The 19,935-nt window shown below is 38.7% G+C and overlaps 1 protein-coding gene across 3 annotated transcripts in view; it reads left to right on the forward strand.

The window, feature by feature from the left end:
- The window catches only part of GUCY2F (guanylate cyclase 2F, retinal), a 147,341-nt gene that overhangs the window by 34,101 nt on the left and 93,305 nt on the right, over positions 1–19,935 (forward strand). For all 3 annotated transcript variants that reach the window (XM_056794944.1, XM_056794943.1, XM_056794945.1), the window contains one exon: positions 8,202–8,365. The gene's annotated coding sequence lies outside the window, so the exon portion shown is untranslated. The remainder of the gene's footprint in view (positions 1–8,201; positions 8,366–19,935) is intronic.

Below are 19,935 nucleotides of genomic sequence, written 5' to 3' on the forward strand. Positions count from 1 at the left end.
GTAGGCAAATAGCAGAATGGATTAGAATCCAAAACCCTACCATATGTTATCTTCAAGAAACACACATGAGGCGGGTAGACACCCAAAAGGTCAGAATTAAAAGATGGAGTAAGACCTATTTATTTTTCACCATATGTCTATTAATTCTAATTTTTCTGTTATATTCTGTTAAAAGGAACTTTAGATAATGAGGAAATATCACTAATCAACATATATGCGCCTAATAATATAGAACCCAAATTTCTAATGGAGAAACTAGGAGAATTGAAGGAAGAAATAGACAGTAAAACCATATTAGTGAGAGACTTGAACCAACCGTTATCAAATTTAGATAAATCAAATCAAAAAATAAATAAGAAAGAGGTAAAAGAAGTGAATGAAATCTTAGAAAAATTAGAATTAATAGACATGGTGAAAAATAAATAGGGACAAAAAGGAATACACCTTCTTCTCAGCACCACATGGCACATTCACAAAGATTGACCATACACTAGGTCACAGAAACATGGCACACAAATGCAGAAAAGCAGAAATAATAAATGCAGCCTTTTCAGATCACAATGCAATAAAAATAACGATCAGTAATGGTACGTGGAAAACCAAATAAAAAACTAACTGGAAATTAAACAATATGATACTCCAAAATCATTTAGTTAGAGAAGAAATCATAGAAACAATAATTTCACCGAGGAAAATGACAACAGCGAGATATCCTTTCAAAACTTTTGGGATGCAGCCAAAGCAGTAATCAGAGGAAAATTCATATCCACGAGTACATATATTAACAAATTAGGGAGGGCAGAGATCAATGAATTGGAAATGCAAATAAAAAAACTCGAAAGTGATCAAATTAAAACCCCCCTGCAGAAAACCAAACTAGAAATCCTAAAAATTAAGGGAGAAATTAATAAAATCGAAAGTGATAGAACTATTGATTTAATAAATAAGACAAGAAGCTGGTACTTTGAAAAAACAAACAAAATAGACAAAGTACTGGTCAATCTAATTAAAAAAAGGAAAGAAAAAAGCAAATTAACAGCATCAAAAATGAAAAGGGGGATATCATCTCTGATGAAGAGGAAATTAAGGCAATCATTAAAAATTACTTTGCCCAATTATATGGCAATAAATACAACAATTTAGGTGATATGGATGAATATATACAAAAATACAATCTACCTAGACTAACAGAAGAAGAAATAGAATTGTTAAATAATCCCATATCAGAAAATGAAATCCAACAGGCCATCAAAGAATTCCCTAAGAAAAAATCCCCAGGGCCTGACGGATTCACAAGTGAATTCTATCAAACATTCAGAGAACAGTTAATCCCAATATTATACAAACTATTTGACATAATAAGCAAAGAGGGAGTTCTACCAAACTCCTTTTATGACACAAACATGGTACTGATTCCAAAACCAGGCAGGTCAAAAACAGAGAAAGAAAACTATAGGCCAATCTCCCTAATGAATATAGATGCAAAAATCTTAAATAGGATACTAGCAAAAAGACTCCAGCAAGTGATCAGAAGGGTCATTCACCATGATCAAGTAGGATTTATATCAGGGATGCAGGGCTGGTTCAATATTAGGAAAACCATCCACATAATTGACCATATGAACAAGCAAACCAACAAAAAATCACATGATTATCTCAATAGACGCAGAAAAAGCCTTTGATAAAATATAACATCCATTCCTATTAAAAACACTAGAAAGCATAGGAATAGAAGGGTCGTTCCTAAAAATAATAAACAGTATATATCTAAAGCCATCAGCTAATATCATCTGCAATGGGGATAAACTAGATGCATTCCCAATAAGATCAGGAGTGAAACAAGGATGCCCCTTATCACCTCTACTATTTGACATTGTACTAGAAACACTAGCAGTAGCAATTAGAGAAGATAAAGGAATTGAAGGCATCAAAATAGGCAAGGAGGAGACCAAGTTATCACTCTTTGCAGATGACATGATGGTCTACTTAAAGAATCCTAGAGATTCAACCAAAAAGCTAATTGAAATAATCAACAACTTTAGCAAAGTTGCAGGATACAAAATAAACCCACATAAATCATCAGCTTTTCTATATATCTCCAACACAGCTCAGCAGCAAAAACTAGAAAGAGAAATCCCATTCAAAATCACCTTAGATAAAATAAAATACGTAGGAATCTATCTCCTGAGACAAACACAGGAACTATATGAACACAACTACGAAACACTCTCCACACAACTAAAACTAGACTTGAGCAATTGGAAAAACATTAACTGCTCAGGGATAGGACAATCCAATATAATAAAAATAAACATCCTACCTAAACTTATCTATCTATTTAGTGCCATACCCATTGAAGTCCCAAAATATTTCTTTACTGATTTAGAAAAAAACCATAAAAAAGTTCATTTGGAAGAACAAAAGATCAAGGATATCCAAAGAAATAATGGAAAAAAAAACACAAATGGTGGGGGCCTTGCAGTCCCAGACCTCAAACTATATTACAAAGCAGCAGTCATCAAAACAATTTGGTACTGGCTAAGAGAAAGAAAGGAGGATCAGTGGAACAGACTGGGGGCAAGCGACCTCAGCAAGACAGTATATGATAAACCCAAAGATCCCAGCTTTTGGGACAAAAATCCACTATTCGATAAAAACTGCTGGGAAAATTGGAAGACAGTGTGGGAGAGATTAGGATTAGATCAACACCTCACACCCTACACCAAGATAAATTCAAAATGGGTGAATGACTTAAACATAAAATAGGAAACCATAAGTAAATTGGGTAAACACAGAATAGTATACAAGTCAGACCTTTGGAAGGGGAAAGACTTTAAAACCAAGCAAGACATAGAAAGAATCACAAAATGTAAAATAAATAATTTTAACTACATCAAATTAAAAAGCTTTTGTACAAACCAAACCAATGTAACTAAAATCAGAAGGGAAACAACAAATTGGGAAAAAATCTTCATAGAAACCTCTGACAAAGGTTTAATTACTCAAATTTACAAAGAGCTAAATCAATTGTACAAAAAATCAAGCCATTCTCCAATTGATAAATGGGCAAGGGACATGGATAGGCAGTTTTCAGATAAAGAAATCAAACTATTAACAAGCACATGAAGAAGTGTTCTTAATCTCTTATAATCAGAGAGATGCAAATCAAAACAACTCTTAGGTATCACCTCACACCTAGCAGATTGGCTAGCATGATAGCAAAGGAAAGTAATGAATGCTAGAGGGGATGTGGCAAAGTAGGGACATTAATTCATTGCTGGTGGAGTTGTGAATTGATCCAACCATTCTGGAGGGCAATTTGGAACTATGCCCAAAGGGCGATAAAAGAATGTCTACCCTTTGATCCAGCCATAGCACTGCTGGGCTTGTACCCCAAAGAGATAATGGGGAAAAAGACTTGTACAAAAATATTCATAGCTGCGCTCTTTGTGGTGGCCCAAAACTGGAAAACGAGGGGATGCCCATCAATTGGGAATGGCTGAACAAATTGTGGTATATGTTGGTGATGGAATACTATTGTTCAAAAAGGATTAATAAAGTGGAGGAATTCCATGGAGACTGGAACAACCTCCAGGAAGTGATGCAGAGCGAGAGGAACAGAAGCAGGAGAACATTGTACACAGAGACTAATACACTGTGGTACAATTGAATGTAATGGACTTCTCCATTAGTGGCAGTGTAATGTCCCTGAACAATCTGCAGGGATCTAGGAGAAAAACACTATCCACAAGCAGAGGATAAACTGTGGGAGTAGAAACACCGAGGAAAAGCAACTGCCTGACTACAGCGGTTGAGGGGACAGGTCAGAGGAGAGACTAAAGGAACACTCTAATGCAAATACTAACAACATGGCAATGGGTTTGAATCAAGAACACATGTGATATCCAGTGGAATCACATGTTGGCCAAGGGGGGGGGAGGAAAAGAAAATGATCTTTGTCTCTAATGAATAATGCTTGGAAATGATCAAATAAAATATTATTTAAAGAAAAAAAAGAAATCTTCATTTATCAATCATATCTATTTGGAGTGTAAACTCCATGAAGGCAGGGATTCTTTTTGCATTTTATTACTTTTTCCCCAACACTGTGTTCCTGAAACTGAGTACAAGACCTGGTACATAATCTATGTTTAAAAGCTCTTCCTGGATTCTTGGCTGCTGGTGCCTTCCCCTCCAAGGTGACCTTTAGTTCCTTTCCATAAATTTATGTGAGGATTTTGTCTGCACCTATACAAGGGTGTTTCTGGCCAGCCTTGATGGGCTGCTTGGAAAGGGAGACTGTGCTAGTTAAGCTCCTGAACGTTCTATTTTCCCCCCTATTTTGGGAAGAGAGGAAGCTAACTTGAGATTAGGACTGAGAGGGAGGAATTTTAAGAATCTCTTGAGAGAGAATATATGGAGGCAAGAAAGGTGGCAGGGCTTTTCCAGAAATAGGGAGCAGCATTCTGACAGCTTCTGCCAATGGTAGCAACATCTGCAATTCTCTTCTTCAAACGCATGCCTGCAAGGAAGACTCCAAGATGTGAAAGCTCTTGACACATGTTAAGGCATAAGACAGTGACTTAAGAAAATTGTGGGCACTCAACTCAGGTGGCTGGAACAGCTATGAAAAACAGCTATGGAAGAACTGGCAGTCCTTATCCCCTTGCCCTCCATGACTTCAGCTGGGCGTGACTGGCACCCATTTCTCATCATGTCCTTTGTGCATCTGACTAGTCTAATCTTATGTGTCATAAATACTTGTGGTTAACTCAATCCTTTGCATTTCCTTGTGTTTACTTTTTAATAACATCAGGGTATGGGGCAGCTCTGGGAGCTGTGCAGGAAAAAGTGACCTTTCCTAGTTTAGGACCCTTTCTAACTAGGAGCCTAATTATGAGCCGGCCATAATTTCCAAAGACATAATTACTAATAACTTGGTGGCTTTTAGAACTGTATCATCAGACTATGAGTCTAACATTGTGACTCCTAGAGTTATATCTAGATATGGAAATAGTCTCCTCCATTAAAATATGAGCTCTGTGGGAGCAGGAATGTGGCTTAGTGGATTGAGAGCTTAGTAGATGAGATGTGCTGGGTTCAAATTTGACCTCAGATAGCTCCTAGCTGTATATCCTAAATATTTCACTTAACCCTCATTGCCTAGCTCTTACCACTCACCTGCCTTGGAACCAATATATATTTATTCTAAGATGGAGGATAAGGAGTTTTGTTGGTGGTGATGGGTTTTTTAATGAGCTCTTTGAGAGCATGAGCCAACTTTCTCTGAGCCTGGATTGGACTCTTTTCTCTGTGTTCTAGAGGGAGAGTGGGGCTTTGGGGAAGAATATTTTATACTAACTATGCCATAATAGTAAAACCTTTTTTCCTTTAAGAAAAGAGGAAAGGGCCTATTTGTACAGAAAATATTTATGGCAGGTTTTTGTGGTTGCAAAGATGTGGTGGAGATGTCCTTCAATTAGGGAATGGTTAAACAAGTTGATATATGATTGTAATAGAATGCGATTACTCTAAGAGATGACCCTACTGCTAATATTAATAATATGGAAATAGGTCTTGATCAATGACATATGTAAAACCCAGTAGAATTACTCATTGGCTATGGTGGCGAGGAAGGAGAGGAGGAAAAGAACTTGAGTCATGTAACCATGGAAAAATATTCTAAATTAGTTAATTAAATAAAAATTTTCAATTCTAAAAAAAAATTAGAATACTATTGCACCAGAAGAAATGATGAGCAAGATGATTTCAGAAAAACCTAGAAAGACTTACATGAACTGATGCAAAGTAAGTAGAAAAAGAAGAATATTATATACATGAACAGCAAGCAATGAACAATTGTGAGTGACCCAACTATTCTCATTAATACAGTGATCCAAGAGAATCCCAAAGACTCATGAAGAAAAATATCATCTGCCTCCAGAGAAAGAACTGATGGAATCTGAATACAGACTTAAACATACTATATTTCATTTTATTTCTTTTTTTTAGAACTCTTCCACAAAATGATTAATATGGAAAAATATTTTACATGATTGCACATGTAAAATCTATATCAGATTGCTTAGGGTCTCAAGAGGGGAGAGAGAAGGATAGAATTTGAAAGTAAAAAATGTGAAAAACTGTACATGTATTTGGAGAAAAAATTTAAAAAAACTGTTATGAAACAAAACCTGATTAAGTCAAGCTGACCAATAATCAAGGTTGAAAGCTCATTAAGGGGGTTCTTGATTTATGGTATTCAAAAGGCAATCTCCCACCCCTCAGAGCTAACCCTAGAATCCTGAGGGTATATGGTAGCCAACTCTGGGGACCTAACTTATGAGAGTAGGAGTTGGGATAGCTTTCCCAGGGCATATGCTATGATAAATGGGGAAGGTAAAGTCATTGGTGTCTATAGGATTGTGAAGGTAGGGTACTCAAAACCATCCCAGCAGGAGTGTTCTAGGGTCCCCAGATTCCCTTGGCTTTTCTGACTTTGGAATAGAAAGAAAGCTTCTTCCTTCCCCATTCAAGTGAGAGATGGCTGATTTGCATAGTTAGAGATCTGGAATTAGATGCAGGATGACCCTTAGTTCAAATCTTACCTTTGACACTAACTAACCCTGTAAACATGGGTGAGTCTTTTCTCTCCTAATCAATAAATTGGAATGAGAATAACTATAGTGCCTACCTTATAGGGTGGCTATGAAGATCCACTTTGCAAATCTTAAAGTTTTGCATGTGTTCGTTATTTCAAAAAGTTAAAACCAAAACTTTACTAGGGAATTTAGGTAAAAAATAGCAGAATCTATTAATGGAAAAAGAAAAGTTAGTAGAGTTAAGTTTATCAAAGTATTCATTTTAACCTTCCTTGATTCTGGGTTAGGCAAAACCCAGCCTGCCATCTTCTTCTAGCCAACCATCCCCTCATTCTTTTCCTGTCTTCCCTCTGACTTTCCCAACAAATGGATCACTAGCTTCTACTTAAAGATCTCTAATGATAGGGAATGCATTGCCTCTCTGAGCATCCTCTTCCAGTTTTGTGGAGCTCTGATCATCAAAAAATCCTGAACCTGAGAGTTGAAGGAGACCTTAGAAGATATCAAGCATGATCTCTTCATTTTACAGATGAAGAAACTGAGGCACAGAGAAGTAAAGAGGCTTGACCATGGTCACTCAAAGTAGAAAGTAGCAGAGCCGGATTTAAACCCAAGTGTCCTCTGACTCGAAATCCAATGCTTTTGTCACTAACTAATCATTAGAATTTCCCGGTACAGGATCTCAGATGATTAGAAACATGAATCACTATGAGACACTTAGAAACAACTCATGTTTTTATGGTTCTTTAAGGTTTATGAAGTGAGTGCCACAAATCAACTCAAATAATATTTTCCCAGTTTTTTAGATGAGAAAACTGGGGCTTAAGAAAGTTAAGTGACTCATCCATGATCACATAGTTGTGTTATGTCAGAGTTAAAATATGGACCCAAACTTGACTCAAAGGACAGAACTTGTTTCTATTATTCTTTCTGAAAGACAGTGCAGTACAGCAAAAGGTACTAAATTCAGAGTTAGGAGGACTTAGAGTCAAATCTTGCCTCTGCCCTTTATAAGGTGGGTGGCTATGGGCTAGTCTCATCTATTCCAAGCCTTAGTTTCATTCCCTGCAAACTGGGGATAATGATACCTATGCTATCTACCACGCAGTTGGGGGCTCAATTAAGATCATGTATAGAAGTAAGCACTTAGAAAACCTTAAAGTGCCTTCTAAATGTCAGCTATTATTCTGCCACAGCTTCCTCTCAACTGCTACGTCTGAAATTGTACCATTAGACATGCATTTATTTGTTCTTGAAGTCTTTTCCTATTTGAGTCTCAAAATGCAGTTAGCACCAAATTGGGGAGGGGGTGGGCAGTGTAGACCTTCATTCATTGAATTACCAAATTTCAGAATTGGGATGAAACAACTGATCTAATACCACCACCCCCCTCCTCCATCTCTCTCCAGTCCCTTCTACAGCTTAATTGACAAATGGTCATTCAGCCTTTGGTTGAAAGTTTCCCAGGGAGACATTCTCCCCCCAAGGCAGACTGTTGCATTTTTAGATAGCTCCTGCTGTGAGGAAGATTTTGCTGATGTTGAGCTAAAATCAGACTCTCCCTCACTTTCACTCCCTGTTCTTATTTCTTTCTTCCAGGGCCAACCAGAGCAGATCTCACTCTTCTTCCACAACAGCCCATCACATGTTTGAAGACAGCTTCCATCTTCCTCCAAGTCTTTTCTTCTCCAGGCAAACCATCTCTGGTTCCTTCAACTGATTCTCACAAGGCAGGAGCTCCAGGACCTTCGCTCTCCCCCCAGGTACTCTCCAGCTTATTGACATCCTTTCTGAACTAGGGCAACCAGGACTGAAAGCAAAGCTCCAAGGCTGTCTGATCAGCAGAGAACAGCAGGACAATCACTTCCTCATTCTCCAAGGCCATGTTCCTCTTAAAGAAACCCAAGCTGGTGTTAGCTCTTCTGGCTGCCATATGTCACCACTGCCCTATGTAGAATGTATTCCCTACCTCGTGTCTTTTTAATGCTCATAGTTAGCTCCTTTCTACAGATTCATCCCTTTTCTGGATTTCAGAACCTACCCTGACCACACAATTGCCTGAGAGATAGGATTTGAACCCTGATCTTTCCTCACTCCAAATCTAGTACTATCTGCAGAACTATAATTCCTAGATTCTCTGATCCTTTATAAGGATACCCAGGTGAGAACCCACTAGCACTGAACACATGTCAGTACATGATTATAATGAAATACCATTGCACTATAAGAAATGATGAGCAGGAGGATTTCAGGAAAACCTGCAGAGATGTATATGAACTGATGTAGAGTGAAGCGAGCAGAACCAGGGGAACATTGTATACAGTAACAGTAAAAGTATTCAATGAACAACTGCAAATGATTTAGCTATTTTCAGCAATACAATGATCTAAGACAACTAAAAGACCTAATGGCAAAAATGCTATCCATCTCTAGAAAGAGAACTGGTGGAATCTGAATGCAGATTGAAACAATCTTTTTTTCACTTTGATTTTTTCATGGTTTTTTCTTTTAATAAAATGTGTCTTCTTCTACAACATGACAAATATGGAAATATGTTTTATATGGCAGCACATGTGGAACCTATATCAAATGTCTTATCCTCTCAGGGAGGAGGGGAGAAAAAGGAGGGAAGGAAAGAGAAAATTTGGGACTCTAAATGTTAGAAAATGAATATTAAATATCTTTTTATCAAATGATGCCTTCTCTAATGGGAAAGAGTGGGCAACCTGGGTATTTTGATGTAAAAAATAAATGAAGAAATTTAAATTAAACAAAAAAAGAAAATGAATGTTAAAATTATTTGTATATGTAATTGGGGGGAATTACTAAAGAAAAAAAGAATTAATGAGGGGGCATCCAGGTGGCTCAGTGAATTTAGAGACAGTCCAAGAGATGAGAGGTCCTGGGTTCAAATCTGACCTCAGACACTTCAATCTGTGTGACTCTGGGCAAGTCACTTAACCCCAAATTGTCTAGTCCTCCCTGCTCTTCTGCCTTGGAACCAATACACAGTATTGATTCTAAGACAGAAGATAAAGGTTTTGTTTATTTTTTAAAGAACTAACAAACAATTCAGTCCTGCTTTTGAGCTCAATCTAACTAGGAATATAACTACAAGCATAAATAAAGACAGTCCCTACTCTTAAGGAACTTATAATCTCTGGTGGGAGCTGGGGGATGGAGGGGTTACACCACATAAATGGGAGTGGAAAATGGGGTGGGGAGATGAAGATATCTGGTTCAGGGCATGATAGAGAAAATGAGAGAGGAGAGAGAGAGAGAGAGAGAGAGAGAGAGAGAGAGAGAGAGAGAGAGAGAGAGAGAGAGAGAGAGAGAGAGAGTCAGGAGGGCTGTTTGGAAGGAATGAAGATTTGACTGGCCAGGTCATCCTTCTTAAAATAGAGGCTCTCAGGAGGAAGCAGCCAAAGAGCTATGTGTATTTACAAAGTGAGAAGTCCTGGGGTAGAATGAACATCCAGGGTAAATAAGTTTCTGTAGCATGGTAAAATCAAGAGAAATTACAAAGACATTGTTCTTAAAATGAGGGCTCCAGGGACAGCTAGATAGCACAGTGGATAGAAAGCCAGACCTGTAAACGGAAAGTCCTGGGTTCAAATCTTGCCATAGACACTTTGTAACTATGTGCCTATGAGCAAGTCACTTAACCCCAATTGCCTAGCCATTATCACTCTTCTTTTGGAACCAAAATACTTCGTATCAATTCTAAGATAGAATATAAGAGTTATTAAAACAATATAAAATGGAAATAAAATGGAGGCTCTAAGAGGAGCTAGTCATTCAGAGGGGAAGGCTTCTAGTCCCATATGGTAGATTCATGTGAGCTCATTAAAGCCCTTTTTACAAAATGAAAGTATTATTGAGGAAGACCTGAGTTCAAATCCTGACTCAGATACTTATTGGTTATACGATCATGGGTCTACCAGTTGATTGTTTCAAGGATATGAGTCAGTCAACATTTATTGAACACCTACTATGTGTTAAGAACTAGAGATATGAAGAAAGTTGAATCATGGCCTCTTCTCTCAAGGACCTCTTAATCTAAGGGAGGAGACAACATGCACACTACTTTGCACAAAAAAACTTCTAGGCAGGATAAATGGGACAGAATCAGAAGTAAGCAGGTATTCGAATTTAAGGGTAAAGCATATTTCAAACTTTAAAGCCCTGTATAAATGTTGGCTATTACTATTCTAGTAGAAAAAGACTTGGCTATAGTCAGGAGCCCTGAGACTGAGTTCATGGTTGGGCACCATGCTGTCCCCAACATCCATCCCCTAGGCATTTCTTTTTTTTCCCTTGTTTACACCTGGTTTATTCTTTGGTTTAATTGATTAACTTAATGCAGAGTCAAGGTATAATTCACCCATACATAAATGAGGAAACTGTGTCCAGGAAAAAGAAGACTTTCTTTTTAACCCCCAAAGGACACATAGTGGCACTCAAGTCTAGAGTTTAGGTTTTTGGGCTCTCATTCAGTTCTCTGCATAGTATGCTATTAGATTAGGCCACGCAGCAAAAATCTTTCCTGGGCCAGGAAAAGTTGGATAGTTAGAGTTGGATGTTGATAGTGATGATGATGTTGTTGATGATGATGATGTTGATGGTGGTGCTGTTGATGATGTTGATGATGATATTGACGATGTTGATGGAGATGGTAATGATGTTGATGGTGATGATTTTTAGAGTTGGAGGCTTTCCTTCCATTTGAACCTTTCTGATCCTTCCCATTGTAATGTATTGATAATGTAATGTAATGATAAAAAATTTTCTTGGAGACTGTCTCCAACCTCTTTTACCCTTTAATTGTACTGGTCTTCTTCCCACCTTCCCCCATGCACTTCTTTATGGAATATATATTTATCCCATTTTATCTCTTTTCCTATTTCTCTTAGTATTATCCTCTTTCCCCTAGGCATTTCTCTGTTGCCTTTTGGGTCTTTTTGAGTATTCGAAGACCGGTTCTCTACCCTCTCCAATTCTATAAATGTCTTTCTTTGACCTCTAGGTCATCTAGTTGCAATTTAATCTCTCTCCCTCACTTTAGGCTAACTAGAAAATAATGTCCACTTAATCTGGCCACTTCCTCATAGCCTAATTTATCTCTTGGTCCTTGAAATTGAATTCTGCTCCTTTCTACTACCACTATCACCACTATAATGTACGTGTGCTATTTGAGTTCACCATTGATTATCTACTCCAGTGAAAGAAAGCTCTTAGAGGGAAGGCACTATTTTCTTTTTGGGTTTTGTATCTCCATCACCTAGGCCAGTGCCCAATCCACAGCAGGTACCTAATTCTATCTCTGACTTACTACATATACTCCCTGTATGATCTTCGGAAGATTACTTCATTTCTATGGGCCCCAGTTTCTTCAACTGTTAAAAAGAATCCAGAACTTGCTGTTCAGTCATTTTCAGGCATGTCTGACTCTTCCAAACCCATTTGGGGTTTTCTTGGCAAATATATTGGAGTGGTTTGCTATTTCCTTCTCTAGCTCATTTTAAAGCTGAGGCAAAAAGGTTAAGTGACTTGACCAGGGCCACACAGCTAGGAAGTTTCTGAGGCCAGATTTGAACTCAGAAAGATGAAATTCCCTGACTGTAGGCCCTACAACATAGCCACCACACCACTTAATCCCTGAGGTCCCTTCTGGCTACCAGTGTTTGATCCCATGATTTGTGGAAAGCCATCATCAACAAGAAGAGCAGAAGATGAGAAGGCTCAGAGAGTTGTAACTGATACCAGTGGATTGAGCATATGCACCGAGGAAACAAGAGGTCTTTTGAAATACCAAAGTTATTCACACTCTAGTCATTTTTGTACATGAAGCAGCTATCCTTCAGTACCTTATTCTGTAGGAGGGCAGAGGTGATATTATTTTTTTTGTAAACCCAATATCTCCATCATTTGCAATTTGGGGGACCTTTCTGGACCTCAGTGTCTTCCTCTAATGCTCTAATGCTCTGATCTTGTGCTGATTGACTCATACTTGCAGTCATTAGGTGAAAAATCAAGTACTGTATTCTATACCCGGAAACCTGTGGTCTCTCAAGTTCCCTTCTAGTTGTGATAGTCTGTGATTCCGTAAAGATGGAAGGATACTCTGTGTGTTTAGGAAATACATGCTACTGTATTGGAATGAGGAGTGACAGAGATGTGGTGCTTTAGAAGGAGTTACATTTGACATTGGAGGAAATGGGCTTCTCACTCTATTGCTTGCCTATATGGTGTAGGATAAATCACTCATTCTAGCCTTCCATTTTCTTACCTATAAAATGGGTGAGGATGGAATCTCGAACTAGATGGCTTTTAAGGTTCCTTCCAGTTCTGAATCTAAGATCCACAGATCCAGTCCTGACTTTTGGAAGATAACCACGATATCTTAATATCAATAAAATTATTCATATTTGATTAATAATAATGCAAAGATCAAAAATGGAACTCATTCTCTTTTTCTCCAAGCCTTCCCCTCTTCCTAATTTCGCCATTGCTGTTGAGGATATCATCTTTCTCCTAGTCATCTAAGCTTGCCATCAAGGCATCATCCTTGACTTCTCAGCCTTTCACCTCTCACAGTGGGCACTTAACATGTGCTTATTGGCTCTTTGATTGAGTGTATGGAATGGATTATAGGATGGAGGCAGAGAGCCTATAGGAGGCTATTACAATCATCCTGAATTAGGAGAGTAGCTGTGGGAATAAAGAAGAGTAGACTGAGAAGTATGAAGGGACGATGGAAAGGAATGGGTGAGATGAATGGCGAGACAGGAAGGAGGAAAGGAACTGTCCCAGAGAACTTGTCCTTAGCATTAGCCTCTAATCCATTCACTTAACCTGTTGGACACTCAGACAAGGGTGCTTTACAGAGGAAAGAGCATCATGACATGGAGTGCTTTGAAATCTCTACATTCATATCAGATCTGTCTTCGCTAGACTCAGTTCTGACAACAACTGTCTGAGAATCAAAGAAAGTCAGAACTGTCCTTTGAGGCCATTGCCCCATTGAGAAGAGGAGGAAGCTGAAGCCCAGGGAGGGAAACTGATTTGCCTATAATCAGCCAGCAAATCAGTGTCAAAGCCAAAACTTAAACCTAGGCCTTCTGACTCCAGATCCAGCATGCTTTAGGGAAAGGCTGGTGGACTCAAATGAACAAAAGTTTTGAATTAAAGTCACCAGCATACTGTTTTGAAAAATGACTCCATGGAAATTCTAAAACCTTGGTGATATTTTGTATTCCTGGCTGGAAACTTCCTCAACTTCAGTGCAGACTTGACCCTCAGGGGAATTATTTGTTTTTCTCTGTTTATCTTTTTATGCCTTATAAAGCTGGGATTGGCTTTCTCCCTCACACTGAATTCTGATCAGCTCCTCCCAAACCAGCCCAAGATCTGGCATGTGTCTGGGGTATAAATTGGGTGCTATAATCATCAGGATGATTAAATTCAAAAAAAGAGAAACCCTGCCTCCCAAACTGCAGCATTAAGATTGCAAATTTAAACACACAGACGTCAGGAAATGTTGAAGTTACAGATCTCATAAAAATGTTAATTTGTTCCCATTTTACACATGTTGCACCAAAGATTACTAGTTGGTCTGTTAAATGCATACTTAATAAATACCATATGGAGCGCAGATGAGCTCACTTAGCTCAAAGCTGTTTACATCCTCATAGAACCTTCCCCATTCACAGAAAACCTTTTGCCTCCTTTTCTTCAAGCATTCCTTATTCATTGGGAATCTTCTGAATCTGGGAAAAGCATATAGAATCCCGTGCAAGCCTTCCACATCCTTATGGAATCTTCCAAATTCTTTTAAAAGCTTCTGAATTCTCTTCTACCCTTCTTCAATCTTATGGAACCTTTTGAATTCTGGAAAACACTTGGAATTCTCCTCTGAGTTTCCAGTGGCTCAGAGAAGATTCTGTAGCTTTATTGAATTTCCCTCAACCCTTCCATATTAATGTACAATCTTCTAAACTCCAAATGAACATCAAAACAGAGATCTGACCAACACACACACATACATTCATTCATTCATTCACTCAAACACTTTCTGTGGCTCTCTATTGTCTCTGGGAGAAAATGTGAACTCTTCAGCTTTATTTTTTATGTTATTTCAGCCTAATATTTCAAGCATTCGATAATCCAGCTGCTACCCACTTTCCCAGTATTATTTCATTTTTTTATTTCATATACTTTTGTTCTAGTCAAACTAGACTGCTAGCTTTTGCTCCATTTCACTCCACTCTGTATCTGCCACTTACCTGGTCTCAACCCCACAGAACAAGATTCACCTCCCAAGTTAAGTTTATCATCTCTAAACTCATCACCATGCTGCTAACTCCAGATTTGACTGACATCAGCCCTTTAGAACTTCCTCTCCCCTCTGATTGGAGTACCAAACGCCTTCCAAAGTCTTCCTTTATAAAGCGAAGAGACTGGACATTTTGGCTCCCTCCACTCTGCATCTACTGCTTTACCTGGTCAGGATACCCTGTACCAGGTACCCCCAGTCACTCTTGCTTTCCTGCCTCCTTTTGAGTGGTTTCTCCCCACCCTCCAATAGATTGTAAACTTCCTGAGACTGGTGGTATCTAGCACAGTGCCTGCCACATAGTAGGTGCTTAATAAACATTTGATTGATTCATTAAAAGCACATTTCAAAGAGTTGAAGAGAAAGTTACAGAGAAGATCCCTAGCCAAAAATTCTATGAGAGAAGTTAGCCCAGGGTGAGAAGTTCTTGAGAATTAAATTCTGCAAAGAGAAATAATATGATGAGGAGGAAACAGGGGAATTGTCTAAAGAGATCAATGAAGATGCACAGAGACCTAGAAAGTCAACACATACACAAACACATTTCTACATATATATATATATGTATATATATATATATATTTAAACACTACACACAGAAGATGGAAAGAAGGGCAGCTGATGGAGAATAAAAGGGAAATCATGACATTGCCCTGTGAGAATGAGGTCATAAGCCATAAAACTCCTAATGAGCTGGAGCTGATTAGGAAATCTCAAGGCAGTAAAAAGAGACATTTCTAGCTATGTTGGGAGAAAAGAGTAGAAACCATAATACTTAGAAGATAGGATGGCAATAATGTGACAGAGAGAAAGTAAACCAGCTCTCTTATTTTGGTTCTGCTTCCTCTGTCAAGGTGAGTGATCTTTGGATTGGAAAAGACAGGGCAAAATGAATAATGAAATTGATACACAAGATCATTAAGGAAGTCTAGCTATCATACTTGGTGTATATGCTGAACAAAGGCAACTAGATCGGTGTGTATTAAACGGTACTGATTAAAATTATCTTGAAAGACTGATTTTTGAGCAAGAATAAAATTTTATTGATTATATCAGGTTTATTGGTTGGGCCAGCATCATAACCGATAATGTGACATAGGTCTCTATGGCTGCCTCTCATGAGCAAGGTCAACCCTAGCTGGGGTAGGTAGTCTAATAAACAGATTTTTAGGATTTCATTCCTTGACCATCCCAAGACATCTTTAATTAGTGCGAGCCACTTAAGGGGTGGTCCACCTGCCTACCCACCCCTCCCCATACCTACACCATAGGAAACATGTATATAGGAAAAGAACCCTTCTCTCTTTCAACGATTAGACAGATTCTGTTAAAAAAACAAAACAAAACAAAACAAAACAAAACAAAACAAAACAAAAAAAACAGACATTCCCTGGGATTCCAAAAGACAAAGAAAATACAAAAAGTAACCAATCAGAGAGTATCTCTGACCCAGATCCCAGACGAGGAATACATAATAATGCATACATAGCATGTTATTATATTATAAATTATATTAATTTCTAGGAATAATACCATATAAAAAATAAATCCTCATACCACCCAGAGAAATAGCACAGTAGGAAAAAGAGACTTGGGTTCAAGCTCTACTAGACCCTTACTACCTGGATAAGTCAATTCATCTCTTTGAGACTCAGTTGTTTTTCCCTCTGTAAAACAAGTGCACAATATTCTCATGAGATTATTGCTTCTCTAGAAAGCTTTGTGAACCTTGAAAGCACCATAAGAATGAGGGAGTGATAGAAGTAAAAAAAAATTAAAAATTTTACCCTGACTACTTTTTGCTAGTATCACTATTTATTTTGGTAGACAGCTAGGCGGCTCAGTGGATAGAGTTCCAGGTTAGAGTCAGAAGACCCAAGTTCACATCTGCCGTCAGACACTAGCTGTCTGACCTTAGCACTTCAGCTCTGTTTGCCTTAACCCACTTGAGAAGGAAATGGCAAAACATTCCAGTATCTTTGCCAAGAAAAATCCACGGACAGTGTTAGCATTTATGCTCTGGTCCACAGGGTCGTGAACAGTCAGACATGACTGAACAGCAATAGCAATGTTTTTTATGAAAAGGATTTGAAACAAAAACCGTGTTGGCAATTGAAGGAGTCGGTTTTATAAAATCATAGGAGCCAAGGAGCCAGAATGCTGGAACAAAGTCCATCTTGGATGAGTGTCTGGGCTGTATTCTCCTACTGGACAAAATGAAGGGGACAGAAACTAGACATTAATCTCTAAGGTGTCCCCCAGTTCTGACACTATGTTCAAGCTTCTCTCTCTAGCTCTACAGTCTCAGGAAGCAGCACAACACAGTGGAAGGAAGTTCTGATTCAGAGTTAGAGGACTTGGGTTTGTGTCCCAGCTCTGCTGTTCACTACCTGTGTGACTCTGGGCACTTCATTTGAACTCTTTGTTCCTTAGCTGTTTTTTTAAACCCTTACCTTCTCTCTTGGAATCAATTCATAGTATTGTGTGGTGGTAAAAGAGCAGTAAGGGCTAGGCAATGGGGGTTAGGTGACTTGTCCAGGGTCCCACAGCTAGGACGTGTCTGAGGGCAGATTGGACCCCAGGATCTCTCATCTCCAAGCCTGATTCTTAATCTACTGAGCCACCCAGCTGCCCCCACCCCAATCCTTAGTTTCCTTATCTATAAATTGAGGGAGTGCAATGAGATGCCCCATAAGGTCCCTTCTAGCTCTAAGTAGATGCTCCAACTACTCCCCAAGTTCTCCTTTATACAAGGCAGAAACTCTCTCTCAGCTCCCCCCACTTGGCATTTGTTGCTCTTCTGGTTTCAACTCCATGGAACAAGATGCTTCTGTTCTGGGTGCCCCTCGGCATTCACTGCTCCTACAGTTTCCTGCCTCCTTTTGGGCATTGTCTGCCCCCATCAGACTCTAAGCAACTTGGGGAGAGATTTTCTTTTTATTCACTGTATCCCTAGCACTTAGCATAACGTCTAGCACACAGTATGTGCTTAACAAATGTTTATTGGATCAGATTGGAAGTCTGATGTATAAGAGTATATTTGGTTTTTCTTCTGTGTTTCTTTTCCCACAATTCTTTCTCTGGATGTGGATAGTGTTCTTTCTCACAAGTTCCCCTGGATTGTAATGGATCATTGCACTGCTGCTAGTAGAGACATCCATTACGTTAGATTGTACCACAGTGTATCAGTCTCTGTGTACAATGTTTTCCTGGTTCTGCTCCTTTCGCTCTGCATTACTTCCTGGAGGTCGTTCCAGTCTCCATGGAATTCCTCCACTTTATTATTCCTTTTAGCACAATAGTACTCCATCACCAACATATACCACAGTTTGTTCAGCCATTCCCCAATTGATGGGCATCCCCTCGTTTTCCAGTTTTGGGCCACCACAAAGAGCGCAGCTATGAATATTTTTGTACAAGTCTTTTTACTTATTATCTCTTTGGGATACAAACCCAGCGGTGTTATGGCTGGATCAAAGGGCAGACAGTCTTTTATTGCCCTTTGGGCATAGTTCTAAATTACCCTCCAGAATGGTTGGATCAATTCACAACTCCACCAGCAATGAATTAATGTCCTAGTTTAGGGATACATTGGGAATCCCTTCTGAATATCTTGAGGCTTTAGACAGTCAACATCGAGGCCATCTTCTCTCGGTGGTACAATCTCTTATCTACGGTTTGCAAAGATCTTTTCCCCTCAGCATCCTTTTTTGGTCCAACTTCGGAGATGTTAGTGGAGATGGGACGCCCTCTGCTGGGAAGTGTTGGGAATAACAACCTTGTGCGATAGAGTGAATTAAATCGTTTTCTATTCTTTCCTGACATTTCCTCCTTTCCAGCCCCCATTTCTAATTGCTAAGTACCTCAAAGATTCTCAAGAGGTAAAGAGATTCCCACCACCCACCCACCCAGATTTTACCCCAGAGGGAAAAACTAGGAACACCAGGGGGGAAGTCAAGAACTCAGTAATGTTCACATTTCTTTTTCCTTAATTTTTTTTTTAATTTGGTAATTTAGGAAGCAGTTAGGTGGCTTAATGGTTTCAGAGACAGGAGGTCCTAGGTTCAAATCTGACCTCAGACACTTCCTAGCTGTGTGAGCCCAGACAAGTCACTTAACCCCCATTGCCTGGCCCTTACTGCTATTCTGCTTTGGAAACAATACACAGTATTCATTCTAAGATGGAAGGTAAGGGTTTAAAATTTTTTTTGGTAATAGCAAAAAAGAAGAAATGTACTATGTAAATGCTGTTTTTATTATTTTAATTTATTATTATCCATTATATATTTTATCATTTGTTATATATTATATAGTTTATAATTAATACTATTTATTAGTTATAATTTATTATTGATATAATATATTATTCTTTAATTATTTATTTGTTTTTTTAAAAACCCTTACCTTCCATCTTGGAATCAATACTGTGTATTGGTTCCAAGGCAGAAGAGTGGTAAGGGCTAGGCAATGGGGATCAAGTGACTTGCCCAGGGTCATACAAGTGTCTGAGGTCAGATTTGAACCTAGGACCTCCCATCTCTACACCTAGTTCTCAATTCACTGAGCTACCCAGTTGCCCCTGATATAATATATTATTGTTAACATTATCCTCTGTGTTTTCAGGGCCCCTTCTGAACTTGTCTTTATTTTCTGTATTTTTTTGCCTTCCAATTTTGAAGCCAAATTTATTATTACAGTGGTCAAAAGACAATGGAGAAGAACTCATAGTTGTGGAGGCTGTTGTACTTTTTGGGGGGGGGGATGGTGGTACTCATTGAGAGGAAGCTTTTTGTAGTGAAAAGAGAGTGAGTGTGAGTCTTAGAGTAAGAGAGATTTGAGTTCAAGTTCTGCCTCAAATATATACTAGCTGCATGTGTCCCAGGCCACTCTTTAAGACGATAAAGTATAATATTCTACCAAGCAAGAATTGGATAAGAGAAGAGACATAGAGCAGAGAGGTCAAATGAATGGCTAAATGTTATCCTGGCAAAGGTTTCC

This window comes from Monodelphis domestica, chromosome 4, assembly GCF_027887165.1.
Source record: "Monodelphis domestica isolate mMonDom1 chromosome 4, mMonDom1.pri, whole genome shotgun sequence".
Classification (NCBI taxonomy): domain Eukaryota; kingdom Metazoa; phylum Chordata; class Mammalia; order Didelphimorphia; family Didelphidae; genus Monodelphis; species Monodelphis domestica.